Source organism: Esox lucius, chromosome 16 (assembly GCF_011004845.1).
Source record: "Esox lucius isolate fEsoLuc1 chromosome 16, fEsoLuc1.pri, whole genome shotgun sequence".
Taxonomy (NCBI): domain Eukaryota; kingdom Metazoa; phylum Chordata; class Actinopteri; order Esociformes; family Esocidae; genus Esox; species Esox lucius.
The window spans coordinates 8,222,236-8,238,531 of record NC_047584.1 but is presented as its reverse complement, the minus strand read 5'-3'; the positions used below and the strand labels follow the sequence as shown (position 1 = coordinate 8,238,531).

The window sequence follows — 16,296 nt, the reverse complement described above, 5'->3', positions numbered from 1 at the left end:
GCAGTTTTCAGGCCAGAAGCATGTGTGGTTTTTCAGTATGTTAGTTTTATTATTTACAGAGGATTAACTAACTTTAGTAGAGGGAATCTGCTTTTTCGTGTTACTCCATAGTTGGAGCATGAGCTGTCTTTCGAGTTGTATTAATTTTGCACAACTTAATATTTATAGAGGCCTGCTATGATATTATACAACCCCTCCAATAAGCCTCATCAAGGGGCACTTCACCATCAATAATTAACGTATTTGCCGCTTGGGTCCTGTTAAACTCTAGTAGTCTAAATGTGATTAGTAAATACATTCTTTAATTTGTATTTCAATGCTTCTTTTAGAAAGAGGAAAACTGTCCTTGTACATTTAAGACTATATCTGCTGATAGCAACATTGCTGAAAGACATCCGATGGCTCCATCAATTTAGGACAACTGCGGCTACACATAAAATGTACTTGTAGTGCAATCGGTATTATATGGATGCTTAGCAAATTTCAACAAATAGTGCAGATAACACTATGACCAGTGAAAGAAATTGAAAATGTTTAACGTTAAATGTTTTTTTCTCCCGTTAACACAGTTTTTCTTTTTTGAGCCTCACAACCATCCATAGTCAGTGCTTGACAAGCCGGAGTTGTCACTTATTGTTATGCAACAGAATACTGGTAACTTAATTCACACATGGAGCTGTCCAGAGCACTTCACATGTACAGTATAACATTGGAGAGTAGCCTATGCATTCATGTCGTGAATCGTGTTTACTCGCCACATGTCTGGATCCTGCCTAACAGTGCAATAGTAATCTTATTACGCTTACGTTAGAACTAGTGCTGTCAAACCATTAAAATTATTAATCGCAATGAATCACATAAACATCTGTAGTTATTCTCAATTTTAGAATGTGCTCAAATTTGGTCAAAAAATAAAAATTATGAAGCAGTGCATTATGTTAAAGACTTATTATGTTTTATTGTAAACTATGGACATTGCTTGATTTTAAATAAGTGCAGGAGCTGTCTTTTTCAAAGTTCCAATAATCTTCTCCTCCCTACCCAGGTATTTCTATGCGCCTGGGGTCCACAGTCAGGGCTTGACCGCAGAGGTGCAGTTTTGGCTTCCCCCAATTAGAGGCAGCTGCGCTACATTGCCTCTAATTGGGGACTCTATTTAAGTTGCCCTTTGGAACTTACAGTTGTGGATCATTGTTTGTGCCATGCCTCAGTTCGCCTCTTCTTTTGTTGTTTTTGTTCTTAGAATCGAAGGGATGTTTCCCTATACTCGCCCTGCGCCTCATGTCCTGCCTTCCCACAGCTGTGACACTTACAGCTGTATGGCCTAGCGAAAGCACATGTCCATCAAAAATAATGTATGCTAACTTTTGACGTCTTTGTTGGACATCGGCGTTGTTACTAGTTGTCGGAAACTGAACCCTCTTCTCCAGCTGGTCCAGAAACGGCGAATCCACCTCTTAAACTTTGTTTTAGTATGGTAATTTATAGGTTAATTATTACGTTTTTTCTAGCCTAAGCTAAGCACTAATATCTTGACCAGTTGTGTTTCCACTAAAACATTATAATGGCGACATTTACAACTTCCAAGCTGTGAATAAATTAAGATCTCTGCTGATAAATTTTATGGATAAATATCACAAGCCAATTTTGTTACCTTATGCCTTTGCCTATTTTTACATTTCCCTTTGAATTTTGGAGTCAATTACCAACAACACACATTTGGTTGTAGCCAACCACCCATCACAAAAGATCTGTTTGCATGTCCCCACCTGAACCGCATTCCTACAACACTTTAGCCAAAACATCAAACAACAATACCACAAAAAGCTTAGGTGTGATTCAGTGTTGGATGAAAGGCCAGCAGCTCTGCAGATAGAGGGGCTGGTATGTGTTTTATACAGTAGCCTTTCATAGCACTTGCACTTGTTGCTTTAATCAAGGGCACAATGGCAGAAGATTAAAGCAACTTCCAATTTAGTTTACATGGGCACAAATCGATGCAGCCTGTTATTGTGGTAATTTGAGGGCAAGAATGTGCCGTTATAGCTTGGTCTAATGGACCAACTTAGAAAAAGACAGCTACTGCACTTATATTTTCAAATTAAGCACTGTCCATAGTTTACTTTAAAACACATTTTAAACTATGGGCATATTGTTAGAATGCAGACATTACATTTACTTTCATTAATAACATACCCAGGAGCCAAGAGAGATAATCGTTTATTGAATGGTATCGCAGTAATTTTTCTATGGTTGTTGTACTCATCTCACAAATATAAGAGCAAATACTGATATTTATGCAGGAGGCGTGGCTAACCAGAATTCAAAAGAGTATTATAAGCCCATTGGCTAATTACAGTTGCAAGCTTTGACAGAACGTGACTTCTTGTGAACGGATACAAAACAGTGTTCTGTTGTTATCTACATTTAAAAAAATAGCGATCAAATGCAATTAATTACAGAAGATTATGAGATTCATCCTGATTAATTATTTAAATCATTTGACACTAGAAAACATAGATTTCTACATTTTCAGATCATGCTTGCCCATCAATAGTTTTTTCACATAATACTGTGTGGGGTTTGGTGTGCAAAAAACATTCCTCACTCCTCCCCAAATATTTGTGTAACAGGTCTAACTGCCCGTAGACATCTATCAGGCCTGATACACACCAGGGTACCCCCAGGATAATGTTTCCCTCAGTAAAGATGGTGGGGGGGTGATCTGAGCTTAAACCTTCATAATACCATACAAGCATTGTGACCCAGTCTCAGGAAGAAGAAAAATGGGCTATAGTCATTGACTGTAATGTCATGTTACTTCACATTACTGGTATAAATGAGTAATTTGGCATTAACCAGCAGGAATTAGTAAATTCAGGTATAAACATTGTGAACCTGAGAGTGAAAGGAATACCTACCCTTAGTTTTAGAAACTTCAAAGACAATGTAAAAATGAATGTCAAAACATCCTTCCCCAGCATTTCAAAAAAGAATATCAATAAGAAAGCATTGGGAAAGCATTGGGATACATCAATTACTTCTCACCCTTATTACTTTCGCAGTTGGAATTTCTTTGTCCTTTTCTTTTTCATAATATAAGTCTTTCCTAGCAAGTTGACCCGGGCCTGAGGTAAATTTGGCTTTACTTTCAAGGCTTTTAATTAGTTGGCCCTACAAAGTGACTGTGGTGTAGAGATCATATATTTTTGCATTCAGCCTAGCAAGAGCAGTCTTGAAGTCTTCTGCAGTTGCAGAACTAGTTCTCGTGTGATAAGGGAAATGTCTGCTATCCTTAGCTGACCATGTTCTTCTTGAACCACTGTTTCTGCATGACCGAGGCCTACAGTAGTTTGAATCCTACTTTCTTTTTTAAAGTTTTTAAACTATCTACATAAAAACACATTTTTTTCAGACAGAGGAAGCATTGCAAGAAGCCACCCAGAACCACAGCTATCCTCAACATTCTAACCAATGCTCTAAAAAGTATTGAAACCATGAAAGATTCTCCCTGGAACAATATTGCCAACAGGAACCCAGACATAGGTTCTTAAAAAAATTAGTGCTACTTTAATAGGAACCATTTTAAAATCTAATTTGCATTGTCGTATCCAATATAGAGGTTTCTCAGGGATTTCTAAACAACCTCAGGCAGTAGAGATAAGAATCGATTATGATCTGTAACATGGATGTGCACCTCCGTTGGACAGGCTTGATAAGCCCGGCACATAAGCCCGTACAAAACTGAGTCAATCCCTATGTGCTAATAATCAACCAGGTCAGTGCAATACTGCCCTCTGGTGTCTCATCCCTCAAAAAAGAATATGAATCCATAAGAAGTCCTACACAGTCTCTTGGGGATTTTATTCTGTTACACGTCTCACTAAGTAAGACTGTCACCCAATCTCTCCTTCTCTTGCTCACTCTCTCTCGATCTGTCAGTCAGTCAGCCAGCCACGTCTCATTCTCTTATGCATTCAGTGACTCCACACCTCAGTCTGTCAAGTCTCTCACCATGTCCCTCTGTCTGCTTGTTTGCACTTCCTTTGCTTTCCTCCCTCTCATTCACTTACCTACACTTTCCCCAATCTATCAGCACCATCGTACCTCACCCTTTCTCCCTCGCTCATTCTCACCAGTCTGCTGTGGGTTCTCGTTCTTTTGGTCCTCTGCGGTTTCTGCCAATAACCCTTTATCTTTGTCTTTGACCTCACATCATTTTTCCAATCCTTCTTCAACCCACTGCACTCTTTGTCAGAAGCGTCGTTTTTTTTTCTTTCTCACAGCAAACTATCAGTCTTTGTCTGACTGTCATTTGCTCCGTACCTTCACGATCTTTCTGACCCTCTATCTCTCTTTTACTATCATTCTTTCAATAAGCAATGTCTCCCCTCATGCTCTGTTCTTCTGTTTACCTCGTTTTTTTCTTCATTCCCGTCTCTCTTCCAATCCATCCTTCTCTCCCTCCACCACCCGGCTCTTTTTCCTCTTTCACAGTGTGCATCCCAGAGGACCCATGCACCGGGTGAGTGCTGCAATAAACCTTGGCATTCAAACCCAGCGTGCCTCATGAATTTTAATATGCGACAAGCAGGTGGAGGGGGGTTTGTAGTCCGTTAAGCATCTCCCTCCAACTTGCAGACAGCAGACAATCAAAACAGGCATACGTTGTATGGGCCAAGGTTGCTCTCTCTACCCTCCTGCTGTGCCTGGGGAGCAGGCCTTTTATCGTGCCTGTTTACGCTTATCTCAGCACCAAGGCCCCTGGCCAAGGTCAATTTCATGGCTGGGCAAGGGGTGGTTACGCTGGGGTTGGGGACCCGTGGTCGCATGGTAGACTGCTCCTGGAGGTGTGGGTCAATAGAAATGTAATAACCGTAAACTCACAGGGGAGATCTGCCAAGATTGAGGTAGCTTCCTTTTTTTGTAAGACTTTTCACTTATAGTGATGAATTGCATATACATGATGTCTGAACTTAATATCAGTATTAGTATAGATAAGAAAAACAGCAATGCATTCAGCCACATATGCCCATCATAACCATTATGGCTTTCAGGTGTCCACTGTAAGCTTTCTGTCCCGGAAAATGAACTCAAACATGACTGTAATTTATTAATGTAGGCTTCTAGCTTTTACATCTAGTATTTTTGTCCTCCCCCAGCGCCTTCTAGTGACTTATAAAGATGAGGATGGACAAAGGCACCAGTCCTTTTAACAAAACCTCCATCCCCATTCTGCCATCTCCTTTCTATAAATGAGATTCTCGTGGGCACTGTGGAAGAATTAGATGAGAGGACTTGTGTTAGAGAGCAACAAGAATAAATGGAAGAGTGTTTATTTCAAAAGCTCCCTGGGATCTTGAGTAACTTTGATAGCATTTGGAAGTGGCACACATGAGCAGGGGCGCCTGGTCATTAGGGGCAGGTGGGGCACAGCCCCACCTGTTGTCAACAGATGACTTCCTATAATTTATTATCTATGAATATAGCATCTTCCTAAATTGCATATCATTTCGGTTAGGATTTTATTTCACTGGTCCCTGCCTTGCTGCTTCAGACTGCGTTCTGCCAATTTGAGTTTGTAATCGTAGGCCATACCCTAAGCGTGAATGTGGGGCTAGCCCCTCTCTCTCTCACAATGCAATGTACATTGTACGTGTGAAAATATTAGAAGAGCAAGGAGGGTAGATTGTCTTAGCTAGCCAGTTTTAGCTTAACAAATTCCAGATAACTTGAGAAAATTAATAAGGTGGATTTCATACTCGAGCACCGGTTTGAAACCCTTAATTTGGAGGAGAAACTTGAAGTAAAGCGACTTGGTACCCATCAGCCACAGGATATTGTCATCACTCAAACTGCTGGTAAAAGTAACCGCTGGTTTAACGTGGAGTGGTTTATGAAGAAAAAGTGGCTAACGGTTAGAATACAAAAGAATGCACTCTTCTGTTTTCCATGTCTGCTATTTGGTGGATATGGTACTTGGCCGAGGACGGGTTACAAATATTTGAAACATCTTTCTGAGTGGAGTGCAAAACATGAGAGCAACGGGAGTCATCTGGACAATGCTGTGACATTGGGCTTACATGGAAGGGTAAATGTCACAGCCCAAGTTGACAGTGCATACAGGTGCTCCATTGAGCAGCATAACAAACAGGTGGAGGAAAACAGGTATGTTCTCAGTCGGATCGTAACTGTGTGTAAAATGTGTGGGAAATGTGAAACGGCACTGCGGGGGCACGACGAGTCAGTGGACTCCCTGAATCCTGGAATATTCAGATGCATACCTCCGAGGGATACAGACGCTAATGAAAGAGACATACCCACATGCCCAGTTTGTTCACTGCTATGCTCACCAGCTGAACCTGACCTTGCAGCAACTTTGTTCAGCAAGGATGAGCATCCTGAATGTGTTTTTTTCAGATTTAACTGCTTTTGACACCTTTTTCTCTGGCGCTCCAAAATGTGTTGTGTCACTTGCTGAGGCAACATAGAGACGCACTCCAAAGCCTCCCGCTGTACGATGGAACTTTAAAAGTAGAACTGTCAATGCAGTTTGGGAAAACCCTGCTGTGCTGCTCCTGTGTATGGAGGACATTCGCACAAAACCAGGTTGGGATGAGGCCACCATAAGTGAGGCATACAGTCTGCAGCTGCTGGATTTTTGTTCCTTATGCCAGAAGTTGGAGTTTTATACAACACTGCAAAAACGGAGCATCGATGCATCTGGGATTAGCAGTGCGCTCACCCGTTTCAAGGAGAATGTCCAGAATACGCCACTAGCAAATTTTTGAATGAGCTGCCACTGTTCACGATGGAACAGACGAGCCAGGCCGACGAGTAACCAACACAGCGCCGGTGATGAAGGAGGTAATCTCCCACAGTCATCTCCCAGGTGGAGCAGAGGTTTTCACAAAGTGACCACCTGATCGCTGCCAAGCTGGTTGACAGCTCACTCTTCCCACAATTTGTACTGTCATTCCCTACATCTGAGCTTGACTCTGCGGTGAAACTATGGCCTCTAGGAAATGAGGAAAAGTTTAAGTCTGAGCTGACCACTCTGTACTGCCACACTGAGCTACACACTGGTAAGACGGTCTTGTCTCTGTTAAGATCCATCCATGAGAACAACCTAGAGGAGGCTTTTGCTGAGACTGTCACTCTGCTGAAAATTATCATAACAACACCTATGATGACATCCGAGTCAGAGAGGAACTTTTCCACCTTGAAGAGGGTAAAAACCTTCACTCGCAATACCATGGGACTGCCTCGACTCAACGCATTGGCCATGTTGCCCATTGAAAGCCAGCTGATTCAGCAGCTACATGATTTAATTCCCTAAGTCATCGAAAAGTTTGCACCTTTCTCTTCAAGTGAGCCCTCAGCCTTGGTGAGTGAAACCATATTTTATCATCCCTCCTTTGTGGTGTGTCTGTGGTCTGTGCATTGGTCATATTTTTGTGCTGGATCGATTTATATATATGGTGACGAGTGTCAGTGAGTCCATGCTTATCTATTAAGGTTGTTGTCCTAGAATGGATCTGTATCCCTAAAAAGGATACGCTTTGAGCCTTCAGTGGTGTTGAGCTCATTGCTGTTCGCGTATGGCCCTGTAGGCACATTGGTTCTGAGCTTGGTTGCATTCGTAATTTAGGTTTGTAAATGTGACAGTGGTTAAACAAGAAGGTCTCTCTCTCTCCAGTATGTGTACTACTTAAATAAACACATCAGTAGCAAGAGGGAGTTTTGTAGCTTTACTGGTATGTATCCCATATTTTGAAATGGTTTGTGCCCCACCATTTTTTTACATATAAAAACTGGCCACTGGCACATGAGGCTGGTCTACCTTTCAAAAAAAACAGAGAGGTTTAAGTTAGGTTTTCATTACCGTATTAAAGGTCAAAGACTACCTAGATGTGAGGCTCAGTTTTTAAAGGTTAACTGAATACCGGATCTCCAAATAATAAAGTACCGTTGCATGACTGAAAACCATGAGCTTATGGAACTTGGGGGTTCAATCCTTGGCCAAGTCATAGCAAAGACTGTAAAATGGAACTGGTGCACTTTTACTTGGCACTCAGCATTAAGGAGACTGGGTAAGGTCTAGGGCTGTCGCGGTGACTGTATGACTGCTAAATTGGCAGCCTTGAGTCATTACTGCAGCCAAATCTCTTGTGACTGCTGAGTGATAGTAATCTCTTCCTATTCTGCACACGGTACTTGAATGGCACTGATGCATTGGTAGTAACTCGCTAACGGTCGAGGTCGCTAATGGCTTGGTCCTCAGTGTTCTATTGTCCCTGTAATCACTCTAACATTGATGCAAATGCTTCAGAAATCACTTCAAACCCGTCATTATTGAATATGAATAATCAGAATAATGAGGATTACTGGTGATGACAGGAATGGATGTTTTCAATGTTTTTATTGCCTTAAAGTGTTGATTATTACTAAGCCAGCTATATATGTAGACTGGATATGATATACGTTCCAAACTTTCAATCCACCAGGCTGGGTGAGAACGCAGACCTATGCTGTTGGTTCATAGATTGTGCAAGGCAGTTTACAGAACAATTGGGCAGAAAAGTATTTTTCTCAAATATTAATATTAAGCAATATAAAGCTTTATTCAGTGTCATTGCTCAGTGCAGTCAAAGTGTATCATAACACTATTGTAGTTTTAGCTAGATTACATTTTTGGCCAGATTTTGCATCAGAGACATATTTTCTATGGTGTAAACGGGTAGATCTTAATTGTCGCATTACATTCCAGAGGATATGTGGTATACTTTCCTGACATATACTCCTAACGGCTACTGAGGCCTAAAAACAGTGTCTTGCTCAATGTGTATTGGAGTGGGGCAATGATCCATGAAGCAATGATCCATGAAGCATTGATCCATGAAGCATTGATCCATGAAGCAATGATCTATGAAGAAATGATCCATGAAACATTGATCCATGAAGCAATGATATATGAAGTTTGGTCTTGCTCCATGTATAAACAGAATTTAAAAAGTGTTGTTGGGAAGAAACAAAGAACATCTCACACCAAAATAATTCAACTATTACCAGTAATAGCTCTTGTTCAGTGGAGAGCACAATCTTAGTTACCATGTAAACAAAATTCTCAGCGAGTTTATCCACCTTCCAGAACAGTGGTCTGGCCATTGTGCTGCGGGCACATACACTGGTCAGCCATACATTATGACCACCTGCCTAATATTGTGTAGGTCCCCCTTTTGCTGCCAAAACAGCCCTGACCCGTCGAGGCATGGACTCCACTAGACCTCTGAAGGTGTGCTGTGGTATCTGGCACCAAGACGTTAGCAGCAGATCCTTTAAGTCCTGTAAGTTGTGAGGTGGGGCCTCCATGGATCGGACTTCTTTGTCCAGCACATCCCACAGATGCTCGATTGGATTGAAATCTAGGGAATTTGTCAACACCTTGAACTTGTTATTGTGTTCCTCAAACCATTCCTGAACTATTTTTGCTTTGGGGCAGGGCGCATTATCCTGCTGAAAGAGGCCAGGGAATACCATTGCCATGAAAGGGTGCACAAACAATGCTCAAGTAGGTGGTACGTGTCAAAGTAATTTCCACATGAATGGCAGGACCCAAGGTGTCCCAGAAGAACATTGCCCAAAGCATCACACTTCCTCCGCCGGCTTGCCTCCTTCCCATAGTGCATCTTGGTGCCATATGTTCTCCAGGTAAGCGACACACACACCCCTGGCCATCCACATGATGTAAAAGGAAACGTGAGTCATCAGACCAGGCCACATTCTTCCAATGCTCCGTGGTCCAGTTCTGATGCTCACATGCCCATTGTAGGCGCCTTTGGCAGTGGTACAGGGGTCAGCATGGGCACCCTGACTGGTCTGTGGCTACGCAGCCCGATACTCCACAAACTGTAATGCACTGTGTGTTCTGACATCTTTCTATCAGTACCAGCATTAACGTTTTCAGCAATTTGAGCTACAGTAGCTCGTTTGTTGGATCTGACCACACGGGCCAGCCTTCGCTCCCCACATGCATCCATGAGCCTTAGCCGCCCATGACCCTGTCGCCGGTTCACTGCTTTTCCTTCCTTGTACCACTTTTGATAGGCACTGCAGACCGGGAGCACCCCACAAGGGCTGCAATTTTTCCTGCTTCTAACACATCGACTTTGAGGACAGAATGTTCACTTGCTGCCTAATATATCCCACCCTCTGACAGGAGCCATGATAACGAGATTATCAGTGTTATTCACTTCACCTGTCAGTGGTCATAATTTTATGGCTGATTGGTGTATATTACTGTCATACTTGCCATATCTATTACATTCAATATTACTACCAATATTGCTGCTAGTGTACAGTACTCTTTTTAAAATGCTGCTATGTACAGTGTTATGTATATTATTGCTTTATCCTCTTTCTATTTTTTTGCTGTGTGTACATTTTTCAATTATTATTATTAATATTATTATGCTGCAAAGCTGTTTTCCACATGGAATCCTAATGGTGTCACCAGCATCCCCTTTCAGTTAGGACGAATCCATTTTGTGAACCTTGTACTATTTCTCTTCCTTTTGGCACTGACATTGCTGACAGCAACTTCATTTAGTTAAGTGTACTTAAAATTACTGGGCTAGGTGGTTTCCCCACAAAGTCACGTTAACATGAATGCACTGCATGTTGTTCTGGACAAAAGCATCTGCTAAGTTACTAAAACCAACATAATGTATATCGGGCAAAGAGCACAATTCCAACTTCACTGGCTAGTCTTTTAATTGTAATAAGATAATAAAAATTTCAGTCTGGGGTCACTACTAACAGATTTGAGGTCAAGATTGTTTACTTTTCACAATGTTACTTTTTTTGGTCCACAACGTTAGTGGTTTTGGTCCGTGTTCAGAGATGGTGAATGGATAATCTAATGTCACATACTACTTCATTGAGTAATTAAGCTTCTTCAGACAATGTGGTTAACAGGGAACTTTCTGGGGCTTAGAAACCCAATTTATTTTTATCCAAATGCATATATGCTGATGAGCCAAACAATTATGACGAGTCACAGGTGAAGTGAATAACATTGATCATCTCCTGATCATCTCATAAGGGCTCATGTCAAGGTCTGGGTAGATTATATGGTAAGCGAACAATTAGTTCTCATAGTCAACATGTTGGTTGAAGGAGAAATGGGCAGAAGAAAAGACCTGAGGTACTTGGATGACAGCAAAATTGTAGTTGGCCACGCTCATTAACAAATTATAACGGCAAGTCTTGTGGGGTGCTCCCGGTCAGCAGTGGTGAGTACCTACCGGCAGTGGTTCGAGGAGGGACAAACCACAAACCGGCAACAGGGTGTTGGGTGCCCAAGGCTCATTGATGCGTGAGGGTAATGAAGGCTAACCAGTCTGGTCTACAGTGGCACAAGTCACAGAAAATTTGATTTTACGGGAGGAATATGTCACAACACACAGTGCATCGCACCCTGATGCGCGTGGGGCTAAGTAGCCACAGCCTGGTCATAGTGCCCATGATGACCCCTGTCCACTGTTGAAATCCCCTCAGAACTGGGCGTTGGAGCAGTGGAAGGTCGTCTGGTCAGATGAGTCCTGTTTTATTTTCACTTGGACGGCCATGTGTGGACTGTTTACCTGGGAAAGTGATGGCACCAGGATGCACTGTGGGAAGATGACAAGCAGGTGAAGGGAGTGTGATGCTCTGGACAATATTCTGATGGGATACCCTGGGTCTGGGCATTCATGTGGGTGTCAATTTGACACGTGCTACCTACCTAAAGGTTGTTGCAGACCGCGTACACCCCATCCTGGCAACGGTATTCCCTGATGGCAGTGGCCTCTTTCAGCAGGATAATGTGCTCTGCCACACTGGAATGATTTGAGGAACATGTTGAAGAGTTCAAGGTGTTGCCCTGGCCTCCAAATGACCCAGATCTCAATCTGATTGATTATCTTTGGGATGTGCTGGACCAACAAGTCTGATCCAAGGTGGCAGCACTTCAGAACCTACAGGACTTGAAGGATCTGCTGCAAATGTCTTGGTTCCAGATACCACACGACTCCTTCAGGGATCTTGTAGAGTCCATGCCTCTACAAATCGGCACGGTTTTGGTGGCACACAGAGGAACAACAGCATATAAGACAGGTGGTCATAAAGTTTTGGCTCAACAGTGTATCTCAGAACCGGTTATATATTTTCGAAATTAAGATGCTTCACGCTAAAGAAAAAGGAGATTGGCTCCTGCTCCATTGAGACATTGAAGCCAAGGCTTGTGCAAGGGCACTAGTTTTGTACTGCTCGATTTTGACTTAGCAATTGTTTGCAGGTGTTGTTCCCTTTGCTGACATAGCTCCTTACCTGTTCTGAATAATTTAATTAAACCACTGAAAACCCTACCACTTCCTGGCCAAAGGATTTTTTTGTGGAGTTTTAATTTATCTATCTATCCCTTATTAATGGCTCTATCCAAAAAGAATAGCTGGCTTAAACCAGTTCCCTAATCCTGAAATACAATGTTACAATAGACGGAGAGAAACATCCATACAATTTGAATGAAATTCAACTAAAGCACATGCAGGTCAGAATTGCCCCCTACGAGAATATGGAAGTGTATTTTTATTCAAGTGTCTGAATGCATTTGTATTCCAATGTCTGAATGCTGATGTGTTGTGCAAATCAGATTAAGAGAAGTATAGGAATGCTCAAGTATTAATGCTCAAATGAATCCTGAATGGATCCCTGTGCTCTAAGTAAATAACAATTCCGTAGGATTCATTTTCCCACAGCTGGACACTTCGGCTGTCTGATTCATTTAATACAGGCCAGGCGTTCTACATAGAGTGAATCCGGCATTAGGAAACACACATCTGAGAATCAACCCTGCCACCCTTCCACACTCACACATACCATGGGATGCCAACACTAATGTTGTACTCTGTGCCCCCCTGCTGGCTGCTCCCCTGGTGCTCCATGTGATACTAGCACATGATACTGTGAGCCCACATAGATGGAGATAATCTCCAGACACCCCTGGTTTATGTGCTTCCCCACTGGTCCCTGCCACGCTAGAGATAAGGTTCTATGTTCTAAAGTATATCAACCTATAACTCACATCTCTTCTTCTGAAACCTGTGAAGGCACAATAGGATGCCTGTGAAGGTATATATCATCTGTGAAGTTATGGGGCATTTATGTCAATCAGAGATCCTGTGAAACAGGTCGAGGAAATTGGTTTGGCTGCAGGGTTATGAGGAATTAAAATATGTTTAATAATATAGTGTTTAACTATGCTATATTCCAGAAATGTCTCCGGTTTAGGCATGGAGCAGTACAGATCTATAATGACCAATAAATGTAGCCACCTAATCCTGCCATTTGTCTAACAGTTAACTTGTAGTAACAGCTCAACTTATACTGCATCCAAACTTCTGTTTATCTACCCGCATCTAGGTAGATCCATTATGGAACTGAATGAATCTGTAAATGTGTACATTAACTGTAATGTTTATGACAGCCTCACCACTCATAACTTATATGACCACCACACATTGTACTTCGCCATATGTCAAATTTGCATAGATTTTGAATATTCTGTGTCCCTACTGTATGTTGCCTCCTGTATGTTGTATGAGTGGCACCATTGCAAAAACAAGAATTCGGTATATGTGTCATATTTCTGTGGCGCAAACGCGCATGCACCCCCTGCATCAGCGTCACGGCAACAACTCCAAGATGGTAGCTTCCGGAATCTTCCGGGGGTAGCCAGCAGGGCCAGCTTCGCTCCTACACACCTGCCTCCTATTGGGACTTGGTCAGGGCAGGTGTGTAAGGGCTCCCATGGAGAAGCTCAAAGTCAAGCCCAGTAGTAAAAAGGCACCAGGCAAGGCTGCAAGACAATGAAGAGACTTCTCTTTTTGTTAATAAAATCCCCTCCGGGTCCCTGACCACATCCTCTGTGTCCGTTCGCTGGCTGCCTTGCTCTAGCGACTCCTTGTGGCGACTTGGGTATCTTTGAGCTCAATCAAGGTAAGTTCCTTCCTGCATGTAAAGATTCTGTTCTAGACTTCCTAGTAGAGCAAGTAGAAAGTCAGGAATCCAAATGGCATTGCATATGTTCTTGAAGAACACATACCTTAATATCAACCAGAGCTGCAATGATTAGTCCACATAATCAAAGACGTCGAATATAAACATTCGTCGAACGCGGAATTTCAGGGTCGACGCGTCGTTCCAGAGATGTTCTTAAGGGGGGAGACAGCAATCTTGGCACTTTTCCCCTTAAGAATATTTTTGGTTACAGCAATGCACTACAGGAAGTGCTTGGGGCAGTATCGTTTTCATTGTCTGCCATGACTGCAAGGCTAGTAAGAAGTATGAAGAAGTATGAATGATGTACCAGTGGAGAGAGACCAAAACTTTCATTAGTACGGCAGCTTTTCAGCATAAACATACCAGAAAAACAAGTTCAGTGCAAACACCCTGGAGCTGTTATGTCTGCTACGGATGGGTACGTTTTGGGACCATTTTGTGCTTTAGTCAACTAGCTATAATATTAGTATTGTAATATTTGTTAGTTTACCCGTCTGAAATCAAGGTCTCATGGATGGTGCTGGCTAAGAGAACGCTATTTCAGTTGTTAACTAATGCATTAAGTGCAATATTAAATCAGTTAATTATAGGAGTACCCTACCCAGTCTCGTCTTCCCTATTTTTTTCCTTGCGTTGATACTATTGTTCATTCTGAATAGTAAACCTGCTAAATTTAACGGTAGCTAGTTAGTCTGTGTGTTGGAGTACATCAGTAATTCAGTTGTAAGATATTTCATTAGTTAAATGGTTTAATTAGTTTATCACAGATAGGGTACTGGCTATGCTATGATACACATCCTTCAACTTGTTAATTAATGCAGCTTATCGTTTTGTTCTTTCTGTTTTAGTAGTACTAAGCAAAGGCGTGTGTATGATTTTGTCCTTAAGAGAGGCTCATGCACCCCTCAAATGGCTAAAGTCTTGACAGAGAGCATCCTCATTAAATGTATTTATTTTATTTCAATTGTGATCACATATTAATGTTACAAATAGATTTACAATAGAAATAAACAATAGAAAGACAATAGACAATAGGAAGATGGGAAAATACAGCTAATTTTGTTTAATTTTGACTGATTTGCCATGTTAGTATAATATCTATCTAATATGTCCATCTAGAGAATGACCTTGGGATCACCCTAAAAGTCAGGTACCATGGGCAAGTTCTCTGCGTGCCTTGTTGGTAATTGGTCATTAATACTATACATGTATATTACTGTCTAGCCCAAGGGTCTCCTAAAGGTCAATTGTAAACTACCAGTATCGCACTGCTCGCTTATTATTAGCTTGGAATAAATTATTCTGTTAATGTAGTTTTTATGTGTACTTCTACAAAAGCATAAACAAATATCAGTCTAAAATATTAGACTTTGCAAACACTCAGCTACAATTTAATCAATCTAACCCTCAAAATATTCTATGCTTGTGTAGAAATGATTTGCTTAAAAAGGCAAGCCTGTACTGGAAAATTCATTTTCCAGTACTATTACTCTTGTCTCTCTTGAATGTGTTTGTCGATTGCTCCATGTGTCGCCAGTTTAATTATAACTGTCTGACTTTGAACTCCCGCCAAACCTGAAAACTGTGAAGTAGGCTTACCTGGCAGATTTGTATTATGAGTAAGTTTGTAATTTGTATCTACAGTAGTATTTGTCATTATTGTACACTTTGCCATGAAATTAGTAGAAGTACAGAACTATTTGTAAACATTCTCAATATTTCTAGACATTCTATTTCTATACATTTTCACCAAATGCACAAGAGGCAGATGTGCTATAACAATAGAATGGCCAGGTGTTTGTGGAACTGCTATTTTTTCTCATTCTAACTGTGTAACACTTATATAGGTCAATAGGTTAATACAGTTACTTTTTGTGTTTAAAATGTCTCGGGTACCAAAGTACTTATTTTGAATAACACAATAACATTTTGAATAGGTTTTGAACGTTTCTTATTGGTTCAATATTACATGAAAATATTGCCTTCGTGTGACTGTGTAAGATGATTTGAAAGGTATTTTCTTGGAGTAAAATGTAATTTATGAGTTCAATTTTAAGAAAGTATAAAGCTGAAAACATAAACAATATATTTTAAAAGAAAGACCAAAAGGCCTTCTTTTTAAAGAAGTGCAAAAATGCAGTTTACAGTTTTCCTGCAACCAACCCTATTGATTCCATTTTACCAGTTCATATCTTT

General features: G+C 41.3%; 1 protein-coding gene across 1 annotated transcript in view; it reads right to left on the bottom strand.

Moving 5' to 3' along the window:
- Positions 1-16,296, bottom strand: part of LOC105016100 (inactive dipeptidyl peptidase 10) — a 273,698-nt gene that overhangs the window by 230,939 nt on the left and 26,463 nt on the right. The gene's annotated exons all lie outside the window — the stretch shown is intronic.